Below are 20,289 nucleotides of genomic sequence, written 5' to 3' on the forward strand. Positions count from 1 at the left end.
CAATTATTATTCTACAGGTCCTTTGATACCCTCATGAATACTAATATTCCTCTTTTCACAGTCTTGTGGAGATACCAATGCTCTTCCATGAATACAAAAACAAAATATTTATTTAATTATCTGAAACTTTTTTTATTGCCCTTTGTTACAGCTCCCATTTCTGATGGCAAGAGATCCATGTAGGTTTTCACTGATCTTTTTTTCTCTTTTCATAAAGAATAACTTTTCAAGGCTGATTTTTATGTTCCTTGCAAGTTTATTGGCATACTTTATTTTATGTTTATTAATTCTCATTGAATGCTAAGCTTCTCCTAATCCTCAGGCTTATTTCCTTTTCTGACAATATTCTGATTTATCATTGGATCATATGTTATCCTAAAATTCTTTTGTTAGCTGTGGTTGAATTGTTTTACTTGTTTCTGTGCCAGAAGACAATGTATAAATGTTGCAGTTCCTCCATTTGTTCCTTCAACGTTTGTCATGCATTTCACTGAAGTTCCTAAAAAAAATATTTTAGCCATTACATCATTCATTTGTGTTTCCTTTGTTCACATTTAAGGGCACACGTTTCAGATTAAACGACTTCACTTTCCAAATGAATAAATACTTATTTCACATTATACCACTCTTCCTTAGGACTCCACACAACAAAATTACTAACTAAGCATTCATATTGAACAGTAACTAGCCTGAGACAGATTTTTTTCTCCTCTGATTGGCTCCTCAATTAGCATTTGATACATATTTGAGGAATTCATCCTCTACACCACACATGTCAAACTCTGGCCCACGGGCCAAATTTGGCCCACGATATAATTATATTTGGCCCGCAAGATGATATTAAATATATATTAGAGTTGGCCCGCTGGCCGCCGCGCCAGTATAGCGCATGCACACTGAAGGTGGAAATGAAGACGCCGGAGGTGTGGAGGGATCTCAGAGTCCCGAATCCCGGGGATCGGAGCGCCGCACTCAGCCCGCCCGGCTCCCGGACACACAGACGCGGCTGGAGTTGGGGACCATCCTCGCTGGGTCTGCGCTTCAGCGGCGACGCCAGACCGAACGTCTCGTTGGCGATGCCTTCCCCCTCGCTCCGTGCGCGCCGGACCCTGCCTCCCGCTCCTTTTGTTGGAGACGAGCCCGGCGCCGTGAGATCGCAGTTTAATCCCTCTCCAACCATGGGAGGGGGTTGGGAGCAACCTGCTCTTCTCAACCAATTCCTCCACCGCCCCGGACGCCGGCGTTTCAATGGGGGGTTCGGGTGCCTTCATCAGGCGACCGACCTGTTGGTCCAACACAAAGGGAGAGCGTACAAACTCCACACAGACAGCACCTGAACTCGGGTGAACATGGAGCTGTGACCCCACATTCCACATCAGGACTGTGTGTAAGATTGGGAGCAGTGAGACGGAAGCTTATTTTGTTCCTGTGATTTAAGCCTTTCTTGGGGTGGGGGGGGGTCCTTTTCTGACCACTTGCCTAACAATTAACCTAATCAGATGTGGAGTTACCACAATACAACAGTTCTCAACCTTTTTCTTTCCACTCGCGTCCCTGTGCCATTGGTGCTCTGTGATTAGTAAGGGATTGCTTAAGGTGGTCTGTGGGTGGGAAGAAAAAGTTTGAAGACCACTGCTTTAATCATCCCTCATTGACTCATCATGTGCACGGTTTCAGAACTCCAAAGGAAATGGGCCAATGACAATGACAATGAAAGAGTTTATCCAAAACTATTATTAAACATTTATTTTAATAAGAAAAAGTTTAACATTACATATGTTGAAAGAAGAGAAAACATGCAGATGTTGTTGAAAATTTTCAATAAATATTTAGTTCGGCCCTCGACTTAGTCTAAGTTTTTAATTTTGGCCCTCCGTGAATTTGAGTTTGACACCCCTGCTCTACAATGTTATCTCCAGTTTGGTGTGGTCAGTTAATGTGTTTTATTACCTGTAGAGTTAAAACTCAGGAGCATAGATTTAAAGTAATTAGTACAAAGATGTAGTGTGGACAAGAAGTTCAGAAGTCCAAGAAGTGATGAGTCTGAGCACAGTTTAATTACGAAGAAGGATCCTCATGGTGGGGGGGGGGGAAATAGAGAGGGGGAGTCATGACTGGGATCTCACACACACACACACACACACACACACACACACACACACACACACACACACACACACACACAGAGACAAGGAAATTACAGATTGTTCATGTGCATCAAATGCAGCTAAACAACTGATACTACTCCCAACAAATCGCTACTAAACATGGTTCTTACAGCTAAATGAAAGAATTAAACTGACAGGGCTCCTTAGCAGACACAGCACCATGATTTACTATAAGAGTGCAATTACACTGATAATAATGAACAAGACTCAACCATCCTTGTCAAGCATGCACCACAATAGTCCCCATCTTATGTAACCATATCTTTGCAGATGATGCCGCTTTAGTTGCCCATTCAGAGCCAGCTCTTCAGCGCTTGACGTCCTGCTTTGCGGAAACTGCCAAAGTGTTTGTCCTGGAAGTCAGCCTGAAGAAAACTGAGGTCCTCCATCAGCCAGATCCCCACCATGACTACCAGCCCCCCCACATCTCCATCGGGCACACAAAACTCAAAACGGTCAACCAGTTTACCTATCTCGGCTGCACCATAACATCAGATGCAAGGATCGACAATGAGATAGACAACAGACTCGCCAAGGCAAATAGCGCCTTTGGAAGACTACACAAAAGAGTCTGGAAAAACAACCAACTGAAAAACCTCACAAAGATAAGCGTATACAGAGCCGTTGTCATACCCACACTCCTGTTCGGCTCCGAATCATGGGTCCTCTACCGGCATCACCTACGGCTCCTAGAACACTTCCACCAGCGTTGTCTCCGGTCCATCCTCAACATCCATTGGAGCGCTTTCATCCCTAACGTCGAAGTACTCGAGATGGCAGAGGTCGACAGCATTGAGTCCACGCTGCTGAAGATCCAGCTGCGCTGGGTGGGTCACGTCTCCAGAATGGAGGACCATCGCCTTCCCAAGATCGTGTTATATGGCGAGCTCTCCACTGGCCACCGTGACAGAGGTGCACCAAAGAAAAGGTACAAGTACTGCCTAAAGAAATCTCTTGGTGCCTGCCACATTGACCACCGCCAGTGGGCTGATATCGCCTCAAACCGTGCATCTTGGCGCCTCACAGTTTGGCGGGCAGCAACCTCCTTTGAAGAAGACCGCAGAGCCCACCTCGCTGACAAAAGGCAAAGGAGGAAAAACCCAACACCCAACCCCAACCAACCATTTTTCCCCTGCAGCCGCTGCAACCGTGTCTTCCTGTCCCGCATCGGACTTGTCAGCCACAAACGAGCCTGCAGCTGACGTGGACTTTTACCCCCTCCATAAATCTTCGTCCGCGAAGCCAAGCCAAAGAAAGAATGTAACCATATAACAATTACAGCATGGAATAGGCCATTATGGCCCTTCTAGTGCTGAAACTCTTACACTCTCCTAGTCCCACTGACCTGTACTCTGCCCATAATCATCCATACCATTTCCATCCATATAGCTGTCCAATTCTTTCTTAAAAGATAATTTTGTACCTGCCTCCACAACTTCCACTGGAAGCTCATTCCACACAGATGCCACTCTGAGTAAAGAAACTTCCTCTTGTGTTGCACCTAATTTTTTTTCCCCCTAACTCTCAGCTCATGTCCTCTAGTTTGAATTGCTTCTATCCTCAATGGAAAAAGTATATTTATGTCTACTCTATTTATTTCCCTCAAAATTTTAAAAACATCTATTAAATTCCCCCCTCAGCCTTCTTCACTCCAAGGAATAAAGACCTAACTTATAACCATATAACAATTTACAGTACGGAAACAGGCCATATCAGTCCTTCTAGTCTGCACCAATTTACATGAAACTCCACTAGTTCCATCTATTCACTCCCTGCCCATAACGCTCCAACCCCCTCACATTCATGTACTCATCTAACCTCCTCTTAAATGACAGAATTGACCCTGCCGCAACTACATCTTCCGGAAGATCATTCCACTCAGCCACCACTTGTTTAACCTTTTTCTATAACTTAGGTGCTGAAACCCAGGTATCATTCTAATGAATCTTCTCTGTACTCTCTCTCTATTTTGTTCACATCCTTCCTATAATTTGGTGACCAGAACTGAACACAATATTCCAAATTTGGCTTCACCAATGACTTGTACAATTTTAACATTGCCTTCCAACTCTTATGCTTGGCTCTGATTTACAAAGGCCAGAATTCCAAAGGCCTTCTTCACTACCATGTCCATCTGAGATTCCACCTTCAGGGGCCTGTGTACCATTATTCCTAGCTCTCTCTGTTCCATTGCATTCTTTAACGCCCTACTATTCACCATGTACGTCCTATTTTGATTAGTCCCACCAAAATGTAGCACCTCACATTTGTGAGCATTAAGCTCCATTTGCCATCTTTCTGCCCACTTTCTAACTTGTCCAAATCTCCCTGCAAGCTTTGAAAAACTTCTTCATTATCCACAACGCCACCTATCTTCGTATTGTCTGCATACTTAATAATCCAATTTACCACCTATCATCTCGATCATTAATGTATATAACAAACAGCAACAGACCCAATATAGATCCTTGAGGCACACCACTAGCCACCTGTCTCCAACCTGACAAACAGTTATCCACCACACTTTTCTCCCAACCAGTCACTGTTGAATCTATTTTTACCACGCTAATATTCACACCTAATGATTGAATCTTCCTATATAACCTTCTTTGTGAGACCTTGTCAAAGGCCTTACTGATGTCCATATAGACCAACATCCACCAGCTTACCTTTGTCAATTTTCCTGGTAAATTCTTCAAAAAATTCAATAAGATTTGTCAAACATGGCCTTCCATCCACAAATTCATGTTGACTGTTCCTCTCTCTCTCTCTCTCTCTCTCTCTCTCTCTCTCTCTATATATATATATATATATATATATATATAAAAAATCTCTAAGAATACTTTCCATTAGTTTGCCCACCACTGACATCAAACTTATGGACCAATAATTGCTTGGTTTACTCCTTGAACCCTTTTTTATAGAATGGAGAAACATGTGCAACCTGTCAATTCTCCAGTGCCATTCTTGTCACTAATGACATTTTAAAAATATTTCTGTCAGAGTCCCTTAGACCAGCAAAATAGCTATGTCACCCACAGCTTGCAAACTGGAGTAAACCTAGGGTTCATTCCCAAGGGAAAAGAGAGAGAGAGAGAGAGAGAGAGCGAGAGAGAGAGAGAGAGAGAGAGAGAGAGAGAGAGAGAGAGAGAGAGAGAGAGAGAGAGAGAGAGAGAGAGCTGCTCCACGTGGTGTCCTTTAGAGTGTAGCTGGCTGCAGGAGCCAGCTCATGTATACCCAAATGAGGTAATGTGTCCAAGAGAGCCCATCATAAGGTAGCCTCACCTCTAAGTGGATCTAACCTTGAATGACATTACTTTTAACCTGCCTGGCTGGTCAGAAACAAACCCATGGAACTAACTTTGATCGGAGCAGATTCCTGTCCAACCCGTGGGATAACCATCTGGATAACAGTATGATAGGGAAATTGCTAAAGAATCACAGGAAGTTGGATGAAGTGTGGAAGTGTATAAGTGTGATTATTTTTATTTTAATGATATAGCTGTTGGGCACTACCAGTTTCCCTAATAATTATAGAGACAAAAACTGAGGGGAATGATAGGCTTTATGACACACAAGACTGCTGGCTTGGGTCCAAGCTAGGGAAGGAAGAGGTGGCTCAACATTTATGGCCTGGGTCACAGGGGAGGAGTCCAGGGAGGAGTCTAGGAGAGGATGTCATCAGGTGGGCGGGCCAGCCCGTGCCTTTACTGGTCAGTACATACAATACCATATTTACCCCTTCTTTTTAAATAGAGACCACCGGGAATGATAACGAGGAAGGGGAAGAAGGGAGAAAAGACGGTGGCATTTTTCCTTTCCACCTGGCATTACTTCTGGGGTAATAGCTGGTGGTCCTGCTACTGGCTATGCCTCTGCCTAGGAAGTACTGTCACAGTTCTTCACTCATGAACGAGGAACCCTGGTCACTATGAATATAGTTGGGGTACCTGAACAGGGTGAAGATGCTGTGCAGTGCCTTGATAACTGTTGTCGAGGTCATATCCGGGCAGGGAATAGCAAAAGGGAACCTGGAGAACTCGTCCACCACTGTCAGGAAGTAGGCATTCCAATTTGAGGTTGGAAGGGGGCCCTTGAAATCGACACTGAGTCATTCGAAGGGGCATGTGGTCTTAATGAGGTGTGTCTTTTCTGGCCGGTAGAACTGCGGCCTACATTCCGCGTAGATCTGGCAGCGTCTGGTCGTGGACCGGACATCCTCTACAGAGTACGGGAGGTTTCGAGTCTTGATGAAGTGGCACAGCCTTGTAACTCCAGGGTGGCACAGATTGTCATGTAGGGCCTGGAGACAGTCGAGATGTGCGCTGGTGCACGTTCCCCGGGATAAGCCATCTGGGGGATCGTTGAATTTACCTGGCCGATACAAGATATCATAATTATAGGTGGATAACTTGATCCTCCACCTAAGAATCTTGTCATTTTTGATTTTACCCCACTCTTTTGTATGAACATGAAGGCCACTGCCCTCTGGTCTGTCAGCAGGGTAAACCTTTTACTGACCAGGTAATGTCGCCAGTGGCGCACTGCCTCAACGATCACTTATGCCTGCTTCTCGATGGAGGAGTGCTGTACTTTGGGACCATGCAGGGTGTAGGAGAAAAACGCTACCGGCCTCTCTGCCTGGTTAAGTGTGGTGGCCAGTGCGAAGGCGGAGGCATCGCTCTCCAACTGGAAGGGGATGGATTCATCCACGGCATGCATCGTGGCCTTTGCGATGTCTCCTCGGATCTGGTGAAAAGCAACCTGGGCTTCTGCCGATAATGGGAAAGTTTTGGACTTAATTAGGGGGTGAGCTTTATCGTCGTAGTTGGGAACCTATTGTGCATAGCAGGAAAACAGCCCCAGGCAGCTCTTCATCGCTTTCAAGGTGTTTGGGACTGGGAGCTCCATGAGTGGTCACACGGAGTCAGGGTCCAGGGCAATGACACCATGTACCACAACACATCAAAGAAGGGCCAGGCGATCTGTATTAAACACGCACTTGACCTCGTTTTGCGTCAAGTTGAGGGATTTGGCCACAAACAAGAACTTGGCAAGGTTAGCGTCGTGGTCCTGCTGGTCGTGGTCGCAGATGGAGATATTGTTGAGCTATGAGAATGTTACCGTCAGCTTGTGTTCCTCCTTCATCTGGCCCATAATCCTCTGGAAAGCAAAGGCACCATTAGTCATCCCAAAAGGCACCTGCGGGAAGTGGAAAAGTTTGCCGGCGGCCTCGAATCCCGTGTAGATTCAGTCACTCGGATGGAGGGGGAGTTGATGGTAAGTCGACTTGAGGTCAATGGTTGAAAAAACTCTATATTGCGCGACCTTTTCGACCAAGTCGGCTATCTGGAGTAGTGCATACACATTCAACTGTGTGAAGCGGTTGATGGTTTGACTATAGTCAATCACCACCTGGGGCTTGCCTGCCCCTCTGCCCACGAGGACCTGTGCCCTCCAGGGGCTGGAGCTAGGGGCTATGATCCCCTCCGCCAAGAGTCTCTGAAACTCAGTCTGGATGAACTCCATATCTTCAGTGCAATAGCGCCTACTCTTGGTGGTAACTGGTTTACAGTCCGGGGTGAGATTCGCAAAGACTGATGGAGGGGCCACCCGCAGGGTGTGAGGCTACAGGATGGTGCCAGAGACTAGGTGCTTGGTTGGGGAGTGGAGTCCAAAAGCTGGGGGTTGTGAACGGTAAGCGGTGGTTGGGGGCACCCGAACGCCACCGTCACACTCTTGAACTGACTCTGGGAGTCGAGGCCCAGGAGAATGGGCACACAGAGCTGGGGCATGATCCATAATACGAAATCATTGTTACATCCCCCTCCCATCATCAGAGATGCTACACTGCGCCCCCGGATACAAGTCTGTTGGTCCTTCGCCACCATTGATACCAATCCATTCGTCGGCCAGACCGGAAGGGAGAGTCTGGGGACCACCTCGGGGTGGATAAAACTTTCAGTACTGCCGGTGTCAAAGAGGCAATTCGTCTTACACCCATTCACCTCGACCTGCATCATGGAGTTCGTGATCGGGTGAAGGCTGGCTTGGTTCAGGGTGACTGACGCCAGGACAGGTATCTCCTTGTTGTCGTCGATGGGGAAGCCTGATGCCCAAGATGGCGACCACCATGTTGACCACGCTGCCATCATCGGGAAGAAGGTGGAAGTGGTGTTGTTGAGGGCAGAAATGATGTCATCGATGAGTAAGGCCACGCCATAGAGGATAGGGGTGGTAGCGCACCCCCCTTACCGTGCAGGTGGTCGGTATCAGACATTCCTTGGTTGCACACGGCGTGCTTCTCCTGAACAGGGTTCTGGACGTACAAACCTTCTGATAGTGGCCTTTCTTTCCACAGCCCGGGCATGTGGCTCCTTTCATGGGGTAGAAGCATCTCGAGTGTCTAGCCTGCCCACAGAAGTTGCATCTCGACGATGCTGGCATCACCGCAGCCATGGTTGGGTCGGTCACTCTGACCCAGGACGGTAGCCCTCGTGGCAGTATGTACAGGGTAGACCCGCTTCTGCCCGCGATCAACTCCGCGTGATGCTGGGCCAAATCTAAAGTTCTGATCAGTCGGATCACTCTTTTTAGTGGGAATTGATCCTCTTCGAGGAGACGTTGTCAGATATAATCCAACCTCAACCCCGACACACAGGCATCCTGGACCAGATCTTCCACGCACTGAGTCATCGATATCGGGGCCATGGGGTTCCCCAAACGTTCTTTTCCCAGTGTGACCAGAGATCGAATAAACTCTTCAGCTGACTCACCAGGCTGCTGTTTTCAGGACGCAAGCAGGTAACAAGAGTAGACTTCATTAATATTGGGCTTGTATAGCGCCCATAGTTCAGCCATCACCTCGATTTAGGTCATGCTGCTTCTGATGGCCTGGAAAGCCCTCTGGCCGACTCTTGCCTGTAGGACCTACAGCTTCTTCTCGTCTGAATCGACCACTTCAGCGGCAGCCTCGAGGAAGTTATTGAAGCAGTTCACCCACTGTTCAAAGAGTTTGGATGCACCTGGGACTTGGGGATCTTCCTTTAGCCGATCGGGGAACAGCAACTACTCCATTACTGGAGACTTTAAAAATTTGTGTGTAATAAATTGTTGGTCACTACCAGTTGCCCCAATAATTAGAGACAAAGACTGATAAGAACAATAGGCTTTATTACACACAAGACTGCTGGCCCAGGTCCAAGCTAGGGAAGTGCAGGGAAGGAAGAGGTGGCACAACCTTTATGGCCTGGGTCACAGGGGAGGAGTCCAGGGAGGCATCTAAGAGAGGATGTCATCAGGAGGGTGGGCCAGCCTGTGCCTGCACTGGTTAATATATACAATACCATATCATTACATTAGCACCGTAGAAGGCCCTTCCAGTCCATAAAATTGGTGTTGCCAATTATGTCCCATTAAGTTAACAACCTTGTATACTTTGGAGAGCGGGAGGAAACCAGAATACCCAGAAGAAATCTACAGAGGTCACGAGGAGAACGTATGAACTCCTAGCAGACAGTGTCGCATTTGAACCCGGGTTCCTGGCACTGTAATTAGTGTTGTGTTAGCTGGTACACTGCTTGTGCCACCTAAGAACCAGAAGCCCCTCACTACAAATAAAGAGTGTGGTACTTTAGCATAACCATGTTGAAAGATGGGATGTGGTTAGTGCGCTCTCTTTGGCCAACATGAACCTGAATATGATGTGGAAAGCTAACCTTATGAGCACGGATTATAATGTTTCTCTCTTTGTCCTTCATTGAACCACTTCTAAATTTTTCGCGTCGAAAATGCTGAGACTTTTTTCAATAGTTATGAATGAGTGAAAAATGTGTTTATAATGGATTACATGACCATAGCACGTTTAAACCTTCACTTGATCTAATGAAGTATCTTTGATATCTGATGATTACTGTAAAATAGGAAACAAAAAAGAATAGTTACAAAAGACCACTTTCAGTGGAAGAGTTTTGGATACAATGTAAATGAAGATACCGATTTATGTCAAAAAAGGGACCCCCTTAGCAATTTTGTGGATCATGTGAAAATCAACTGCAATAGCCTAGGATTAAGAATAGCTAATCTCAAAATTAACACCACCTCTTCAGACATCTTGGATTGTTTGTGATATCTTCCATCCTTGCAAGCTTGGTTGGTGAATTTTCCTGGATAGCTTACTTCCATTGTTGATGTATTGTAACAATTGTTTGGCTATTCTTGTTTTCAAGGTTCCTTTTATTGTCATGTAGTGACACATTAAAAATTTAGCATACATGATATACGTTAACTTTTGTCTGCTGCAAGGCAAACAGAGAGTCCCCATTAACATTGCCCAGGTCCCCTAGCAATAGGAGAAAGAGAAGCAACAGAGAGTCCCTTCAGAGTCACTGAGTGTCTCTGGATTCACCTCCAGCACTCTTGCAACCTCTGCAGCCATACAGACTCCAATTTCTCAGCAAGCCTTGCTCCAGATCTAAACAGCACCCAAGGCCCTACGGGACCCCTTCTTGCCCTAACCACCCTCTCGATCCTCGACTCCGATACCTGGCTCTCATGAGCCAGGATCTAGCACCTCACAGCACATGGGGGTCCTCCAAACGTAAGTCACCTGTAACCTGTGTAGGTCCCTTAGCCGTTGAGCTCCTTGTTGGCATGCTACCATGTTCACCCTCCCTGTTTGTTCCTTGAGCCACTCAGCCCCTCACTAGTCCACTGCCAAGGTCAGCAACCTGTAGGGTCATCTCCTCCTCTTCTCTTTCTCAATGGGGTGTGCTTGCCCCATTTCTGGTGCCCTGCACTAGTCTGCTGGTCCCCCAAAGTCTGCAACCCCTCCTGGCCGCTACCTAACACAAGCTTCCCAATTTTCGGCATGATTTCAGAAGTTTATTGCAAACACCACTGGCTTCTTTTAACAGGGTCTTTAAAGTGTATGGAGCTGCCAACATTAGGACTGGGCAGTTGAAACCTTTGGAGCAACCACTCTCGCGAGTCTGCACCATTGGCAATGTTGCTGTTATAACAGCTACAGCAACACCTCTTTTTTTGTGTGTTTACCTTTTCAGTGTTTAGATTCAATCAAAATGCCAAGGTGTTATTACCCTTTAATTTTTGATCTTTTCAAGTGTATATGTACCTAGGCTGAATACGCCTGAGATTGTCTGATCTTCGAAGCTAACCAGGCTCAGGCTTGGTCAGTACTTGGAGGGGAAACTGCCTAGGAACACCAGGTGGTGTAGGTTTCTGTGAGGGGCTCTGAACAAAGTGGTGTCTCTCTGTCTGACTTATGGTAGACAAAAGTTAAAGAATTTCATTTATGTTACATTCTAAATATAGTATTAAATGGCAATAATGGAGTTTTCACCTTTTTACTTTTGCACAAATTTTCCTGTGGCTTGGATCTTTCAGTCAGCATTTACTCAAAATAAGATTCCCACAAAAATCCTCTCACATAGATTTCCTTTTTATTTATCAATAATGTATTCATTGGAGCTTTTCTGTGGGAGGGAATGGGTGGGGGGGCGGGGAGAAAAATTAAAAAAAATCACATATCTTTTTCTTTGACTAGATCAAATTTGATATATGTATGTAATTTTGATACACGTTAATAAAATTAAATTTGAAAAAAATAATATATTCTGATTTCAGACAGAGAAGATGATATCCAGCAAAGGGAGAAAACCACCATTTCTGAAAGACAACAACCCAAGAAATGTAATCATTATTTTAATAATCATTTTGAAGTCTTTACAACGTCAAATGGAGATTGGAATTTGCATGGGATTAAAACAGGATGTGAAATGTTTAAAAATTAAATGTAATTTCTAATTAAAGGGAGTTTTTTTTACAGCTTTGGCAGATATCCTTGCCCCAATGATTCAAGTTCACTACCTGATGAAACTGATGACAGAAGCATCTTGCAATTGCTTTCACAGTGTGGATTTACTATGATGTTTGGCTCTGATTTTTCAATGTAGCAGGTATTGCTTCCCTCTGATCTCACCTGATGAACTCCAGCTCACGTGACAAATTATTCCCTGGTACTTCCTTGCATTTTTTTGTAAGTTAGCATGAATAAATAATCTGGCTCTTTTACTGCAGATAGCTGTATAGTGTGTAACAGCCCCTAGTGGATTGCTGTAGGAGGTCAGTTTGTAGATGCCCAATTCCTGTCACCTATTTCAAAGTGCTCTTCATAGTCTCAAAAGATACAACCAGTGGGCCATGAGGCTGAATCCTCTTCTCAATTTTATAACCTTACTATATCTAGAGTCATGTGCCACAAGGTGATGGTTGATGACACCTCTTTATTAACAAATATTTGTACAACTTTTAAAAACAGATCCAAAGTTTGGAATGTCATTTTAGTTCTCAAGCAGGCAGTGGAAGAATCTATCAGATTGTGATACTGGTCAGGAATTACTTGGTTTCCCATTCCATTTAATCTTTCTCATTGGTGTTGTTTTCTTTGCCAGATTCACTTCCTCTTGCATGCTTGCTGAATATGGCATAGTTCTTGGATTGATGATTCCAACGAAACCAAATCTGTGTGAAAAAAATTACCCAGAAATGCATAGAAATATGCTACAAATGCTTTGTTCCTGGCTGCCATTAGCCAATAAAAAATAACCTATTAGAAAGGATATGGAAGATGTATGAGAGGGATTTTAAAATGGAATGCTCGTGAAGTAAATTAAGATGTTAAAATATTATTTTGTGCATTAACACCATACAAAGGATGTTTCTATGTAATGGAGTAAGGATAGAAAGAGATTAATAAAAAGGAGATTTTTTTCTCGACTGTGGCAGCATGGATTTGAGCTCACCCATTCCTTTTACAGATTCCAGGCCATAAATGCTGAGGGCCATTTCCTCAAATCTCAACAGCTCCTTAAAATTGGCAATTGTCCCGCTAAGGCACTCACGGTGGCTGTGAACAGCCTTCTTTTGGAAGCGTGCTAAAGACATCCAGATGTTAGGAATTGGCAGAATACCCAGACAGCCAGGCCTGCGGCCAGGCCCCATCTCATCCCATGTGAATGCATTCCGATGCGGCACGCATGGGGTTTTTGGCGGCAGGGCTGTAGTGCAAAATACTCCTGATATGCAACAAAGTGCATTTCACAGCTTTTCTGTAATGAAAAAAAATGTGTATAATTTTTTTTTCCAATACCCAGTAATAGTGCCTCCCTGGTGACATGGTAGCTTTAAAGTTTGCTTAATACTATGACCTATTGTAAATGCCTATTGTAAATGTGCATGAATAATTAGTTCCTCTTGGCTAGGCACCACTTGGGATGCCAGGAAATATCTTTCTCACTTAACCAAAATTTATTTTCCTTCTTTGCATCTTAGCAGTTTTAGCAAGAAGAGATGTGACTTCCTCTCCAGGTAAGAGGACTCTCAAAAGGTGGAATTATACAATGATTTATCCTTCCTATTTCCTATTGTTTCAATTGACATTCCAATCAAAATGATTTTTCAACCAAACACCTGATTGGGTTTAGACTTGGAGAGTGTTGGCCTCATGATATTCCACTTCCTCAGCCTTTAATGCAGAAATTGACAACTGGTTAAACTTGGGAGGCATGGTTATCGATGCAAACTCATGAAGCCTACCTTCCTGTGTCAGCCACCTACCTTACCCGTCCCACAAGTAGGTAATTGCAAAATCAGAACGTCTATATTTCACCCTTCTTTGTAAATTGGTCAGCACAGATTACCTTCCCAATGATTTGTCTCTATTCTCTATGTCTCTATTCATACAGAAATCATCAAGACACATTGGATTTGGTTGGAAAATCTAACTAAATTCTTGTGGCAGTAAAAAAGAAAGGAAAGGAAACCTGCATCTTCATAGAACTTTTCATAATCACAGGACATGCCAAAATACTTTAACACCAATGATGCAAATTTAAAGTGAAATCACATTTTAAAATATGGGAAATCCAGCAGTCAGTTTGTGAGCTCCCCATAAACTGTAATGCGGTAGCAACAATAAACTGTTTTATTAATATTGATGAAGGGACACTGAATATTACTCCTTGGTTATTCTTCAAAATAATTACCTCAGATTAAGTTACATTGGTTTGCAATTTTAACATAGAAAATTCTGTTCTTTCATTGACTAAACTGTTGGATTAAAAAAAATACTTAAATGTTTTTCAGGTTGGAGTAGCTTGAAATTTTTTGTCAAGTTTTATTTATCATTTTAATATATTCAACAATCATACCAAATGCAAAACTTCAAGCGATCACCTCCCTCCATGCCTCACCTCTATATGTCCTATTAAACAAAGAAAGAACAAAGAAAAAGAAAAAAAGCGATCATCACGGGGACTTGGGCAGGTTGGGGGAGTGGGCTGCTGAATGGAAGATGACGTTCAATGTAAGCAAATGTGAGGTTATCCATTTTGGGGGCAATAATAGGAAAGCTGAGTATTATTTAAATGGAGACAAGCTAGGGAGTGGGGAGGAGCAAATGGATCTGGGAGTACTTGTTCACTGGTCACTGAAGACTAGCATGCAGGTTCAGAAAGCTGTGAAGAAGGCTAATGGCATGTTGGCTTTCATAAAGAGGGGATTGGAGTATAGGAACAGAGACGCCCTTCTGCAGTTGTACAGGGCCCTGGTGAGACCCCACCTGGAGTATTGCGTCCAGTTCTGGTCTCCAATTTTGAGGAAGGACATACTAGCTATAGAGGGTGTGCAGCGCAGATTTACAAGGTTAATTCCAGGAATGGCGGGGTTGACATATGCTGAAAGGCTAGTAAAACTGGACTTGTATCCAATGGAGTTTAGAAGGATGAGGGGGGACATGATTGAGGTATACAAAATTATCAGGGGGATAGACAGGGTGAAGTCGGATTACTTGTTCCCAATGATGGAGGAGACGAGGACTAGAGGGCATAGTTTAAGAATACAGGGTAGGCCCTTTAGGACGGAGATGAGAAAACATTTTTTTACCCAGAGAAGTGTGAATCTGTGGAATGCTCTGCCACAGAGGGTGGTAGAGGCAGATTCACTGATTATGTTCAAAAGAGAGTTAGATAAGACTCTAGTGGGCAAAGGAGTTAAGGGTTATGGGGATAAGGCTGGAAAGGTGTACTGATGGTAGTGATCAGCCATGATCTGTAAAATGGTGGTGCTGGCTCGACGGGCCGAAGGGCCTACTCCAGCTCCTATTGACTATTGTCTATCACATTGTCAGTGTGTACAATAAAACATATGGAGACACAATAATACCACATTGTTAAAACCTTCACAAAGGTCAACTGGCTAGCCAGTAGCAATTGTAACTCTCTATTGGTGCCAGGGAGCTACCAATAAGGCAGCCAGACTTTTAGGAGGGTGTTATGTCCTTTCCTGAGATTGTATGTAACCTTTTCAAGAAGGATGCAACTATTAATCTCTGACCCCATTTCAATCTGGATTGAATTTATTAATCTCAAACTCTCCTCTGCCCTCAATTGCAGGACAACATTTTATGTGCTTTTTCTCCCAGTTCATAATATCTTTGTTTAATTCTTAGGATTTTTTTTTTCAATTTTATGTGTGCAGTACGTTGCGCTTGGGTTTTTTGTTACTAGTACTTTATATGTTTCTTTGGAGCTGGACTGTTGAAACTCCTATTCAATTACAGATCTTCTGCTTACAGTTATTCAATGCCTTCCATGTATTTCTTCTTAATACCTTTTGTATATGAAATTATCTGTCCTCTAAGGTAGGCTTTTAATGAGTCCCAAGGAATAAAACTATTGGGAGCAGAGGGACAGTTTATCTCACAGAATAGTTTTATCTGGTCTCTAATGCATTTGCAAAATTTTTGGAGTAGAATAGGATTCAGATGCCATCTGTACAAGTTTATTGATTTTTCTGGCATAAGAATAGAAAGAGTCGGAAGTTGTGTCTGAAAAGGTTCTAGATAGATATTCAGATTCTAACGTTCTGTGGATTAACTGTGTTAATAATAAAAAGAGGTCAATCCTTGTATGGGAGTTGTGAGGTGCGGAATAAAAGGAGTAGACTCTGGTTCGAGGGTGTGTGTGTCGCCACACATCTGTTGGATTTAGATCTTTCATAAAAGCCAATGAGATTTTGGCCGCTTTTATTTTGGATACTGTTTGCATTGATTTCTCCAGGAAGGGTCAAAGCAAAAATTGAAGTCACCCTCTATAAATATATTTTGTCATTCCCCTTATACCTTGAGGAAAATATCTTGAATAAAGGGTTCATCATCATAGTTAGGTACATATAGGTTTTAAAATGTCCAGAACTCGGAGTAAGGCTGATAACTAACTAATCAATATCAGCCTGATAGGTCAATCATTACTGGTGTGTATTTGTTTATCAAGATAGCTACCCCCCAGCTTTGGAATTAAAAGATGACAATATTACATGTCCTACCCATTCTCTCCTTAGATATTCCTATGTGGTAAGGTGGGTTTCTTGCATAAAGGCAATATCACATTTTTTTTTTCTTTTAACTTTTCAATTCAGCCCATTCACATTAAGGCTAATTACATTACTTATTTATTCATAATAATCACACACACACACACACACACACATATATATATATATATATATATATACTGAAGTGTTATGACCTGCTGTAAAATCTCCATAAACGTAAAAATGTGTCTCCTATGACAAGGTAGCAAAAAATTGAATAAGGCACTGACATGGTGACAAATTTCAAAATAAGACTAAGGATAAAAATAAATATTAAAAACCCCTCCCTTCCCCCTCCCAATGCCACCTCTGAATGTTCAGCAGTACCTCACTCATTAAGCTGGGATCGACATTCTGCACTCAGTAAGTGCAGCATTTCTAACTAACTCTTAAATATTTTGCCCAACTCTCAACTCAAACAGTTACTGTGAAAACCAATCGCCATAAAAAATCTAGTCAGTTGAGGAGTCACGTGGCCGGTGGAAGAATACCAGCCCTCTCCAGAAAAGAAGGAAAAAAGTACAGAGAAAGCAAAGCCACAGACACACAAACCACAACAAATAAAAAATAAAGGTGTGGAGGAAATGGTACCAAAGAAAGAAAAGCCAAAAACAACGGGAAGAAAAGAAGAAGGAAAGATGTCGGAAGAAAATGGTGAAGGCCTTACCTGTACAAAGAAGCAGGGACCCACCGTGGAAAGAGGAACCCACTTCCTGAGGTCAGTGGAAACCCCGAAGGGTCACGACCTACTGAGCGCAGGACTACAAGGATGGCTCACGGAGTCAAACAGAGGTGTGCAACTGCGCATGCGCAAGGAATCACACATGGGCGATGTGCACGACAAAGACAACACCGACGGGAGAGGGGACCAGCTGTGGAGTGGAACTCCACAGCTTGAACAGCTGAGTAAGACCCGACAGCAGGGCTCCCAGCGGGAAGATACAGAAAATAATGGGAACGAGAGGGAGGAGAATGAAAAAAGGAAATCAGAGACTCAGCAGATGACCAGCCCAGAGGAAGAGGACCAACAGCAAGACACTATTAATTAAAAAAAAATACCCAGCAAACTGAGACAAACAGCCCAACAAGAGAGTCAGAAAAGACACAGATGCAAGAAAGAGAAGTAGAGTGGAGTGGACTCAGGGGAAGAGGAGGGAGAACATTAAGCTCTGCACAGAGAAATAGAAGATAAAGGGAATGGACTGTACAAGAATTTAATAAAATAAAAAGAAGAATAAAAGGTACAGAAGAAAAAGTGAGTAGATTAGAAATGGTAATGACAGTAATAGGGAAAAGAGTAGACAAGGTGGAAGAACGAGAAACAGCCATAGAAATGAAAGTGGATGACCTAAAAAGGAAATTGGAAGAATCTGATAAAAAAGTTAAAGAAACAGAATTGTTAGCTCAGAAGATGGATATAATGGAAAACTGTAATAGGAGAAAAAATATAAAGATAATGGGCCTTAAGGAAAATGAAGAAGGCAAAGATATGAAAGAATTTATAAAAGAATGGATCCCGAGGGTCCTAGGAATGCCAGAATTACAGGAAGGAATGGAAATAGAAAGGGCACACAGAACATTAGCCCCTAAACCACAGCCACAACAAAAACCAAGATCCATTCTAGTAAAATTCCTGAGATATACGACAAGAGAAAATATATTGGAGAAGGCAATAAAAAAAATAAGAGAAGACAAAAAGCAATTGGAATACAAAGGTTAATTTTTTTTTTTCTACCCAGACATAAGTTTTGAGCTCCTGAAGAAGAGGAAGGAGTTTAATGCAGCAAAATCGATCCTATGGAAGAAAGGCTATAAATTTATGTTAAGATATCCAGCGGTACTTAAAATAGTTATCCCGGGGCAGCAAAGCAGACTGTTCTCGGATCCGGAGAAAGCACGAGAATTTGCAGAACGCCTGCAAAACAGACAGAGAGATGAAGAGATGTAACAAGAACAAGAATGATGACAAATTTCATATAAAGAAGAAGAATAAAGTATAAGTAAGAACTAAGAAGGGGTAGAAAGGAAAGAAATGAAGTAAGGGGGGAATTAAGAGAGTGAGCTTTGTGATATGTGAAGATAAAAGTCTTTTCTGGAGGGGGCTGGGTGGGAGAGAATAACAGTCACTGTGAAATCAGTTGACGCTTGCGAGCGGGTTCTCAATCCAAATGGAGAGGGGAGAAGTGGTTGCCCGACAAGGATCAAGGGTCAACTCAGAGAGGGGGGGGGGACATTTGGGGTTAAGGGAATTTTAGATGTGGGAATAGTGGAAATATTTTATGTTTTAGAAGTGTTGTCTTATAGTGTGTTCAAAAAAAGAAAACAGAAATGGATAAGGAGGAAAGGTGGTGATGAGGAAGCGGAAAGGAAAGGAAAATGAAGTATGAAATGGCCATGTTGAACTATATGACTATATTAATGAAATACATAACCAAATCAAAAGGAAGAGGCTGTTAAATTTACTGAAGAAAGAAAAAAATTGATATTGCATTTGTGCAAGAAACACATCTAACTGAAGTGGAACACAAGAAATTAAGGAGAGACTGGGTAGGGGATGTAACGGCAGCATCATATAATTTAAAAGCCAGAGGAGTAGCTATATTAATCAATAAAAATGTACCAATCAAAATAGAGGAGGAAATAATAGATCCAGCAGGGAGGTATGTCATGATAAAGTGTCAGATATATTCAGAATTTTGGAATTTGCTCAATGTATATGCCCCAAATGAAGAAGATAAAAAATTTATGCAAGATATCGTTTTGAAGATTGCAGATATGCAGGGGAATATACTGATAGGAGGACACTTTAACCTTAATTTGGACTCAAAGATGGATAAAACTGGAAAAAAGACTAGCAGAAAGAACAAAGTAACCAAATTTATGATTAAATCGATGCAGGAATGCAACTTTTGGATATACGGAGGAGACAACACCAAAAGGAGAAGGAATACTCATATTATTCGGGTGGACATAAAACATATTCAAGGATAGACCTGTACCTGTTGTCAGCCCATATCCAAGGGAGAGTTAGGAAAATGGAATATAAAGCTAGATTGTTATCGGATCACTCACCCCTGTTATTGGCAATAGAACTGGAGGACATCTCACCGAGAACGTATAGATGGAGATTAAACTCCATGCTACTTAAAAGACAGGATTTTAGAGAATACATTGAGCGACAAATTAAAACATACTTTGAAATAAATACAGAATCAGTGAAAGATAAATTTATACTATGGGATGCAATGAAAGCGTTCATCAGAGGGCAGATAATAACTTATGTAACTAAGATGAAGAAGGACTACTATCGGGAAATAAAACAGTTGGAAAGGGAAATAGCAAGTACAGAAAAAGAATTAGGAAAAAGGGAAGATACAACAAAAAGAAGAGAATTGGCGGACAAAAAAATAAAATATGAAACACTACAAACATATAAGGTGGAGAAGAACATAATGAAGACAAAACAGAAGTATTATGAGCTAGGAGAAAAAATACACAAAATACTAGCTTGACAGCTTAAGACAGAACAAACTAAAAGAACGGTATTGGCATCAAGGAAAAAGGACAAACAAATTACATATATCAATGAAAACTTCAAATAATTCTACGAGCAACTATATTGACCTGAGAACGAAGGAAAAGAAGACAAAATAGATGAATTTCTAGCTAA

General features: G+C 42.7%; 1 long non-coding RNA gene across 1 annotated transcript in view; it reads right to left on the reverse strand.

The window, feature by feature from the left end:
- Positions 1–241: 241 nt before the first annotated feature.
- Positions 242–20,289, reverse strand: part of LOC138756243 (uncharacterized) — a 30,982-nt gene continuing 10,934 nt past the window's right edge. The window contains exon 3 of the long non-coding RNA XR_011352897.1: positions 242–499. This is a non-coding gene — a long non-coding RNA (uncharacterized lncRNA). The remainder of the gene's footprint in view (positions 500–20,289) is intronic.

The sequence above is a fragment of the Narcine bancroftii genome, chromosome 3, assembly GCF_036971445.1.
Source record: "Narcine bancroftii isolate sNarBan1 chromosome 3, sNarBan1.hap1, whole genome shotgun sequence".
Taxonomy (NCBI): Eukaryota; Metazoa; Chordata; class Chondrichthyes; order Torpediniformes; family Narcinidae; genus Narcine; species Narcine bancroftii.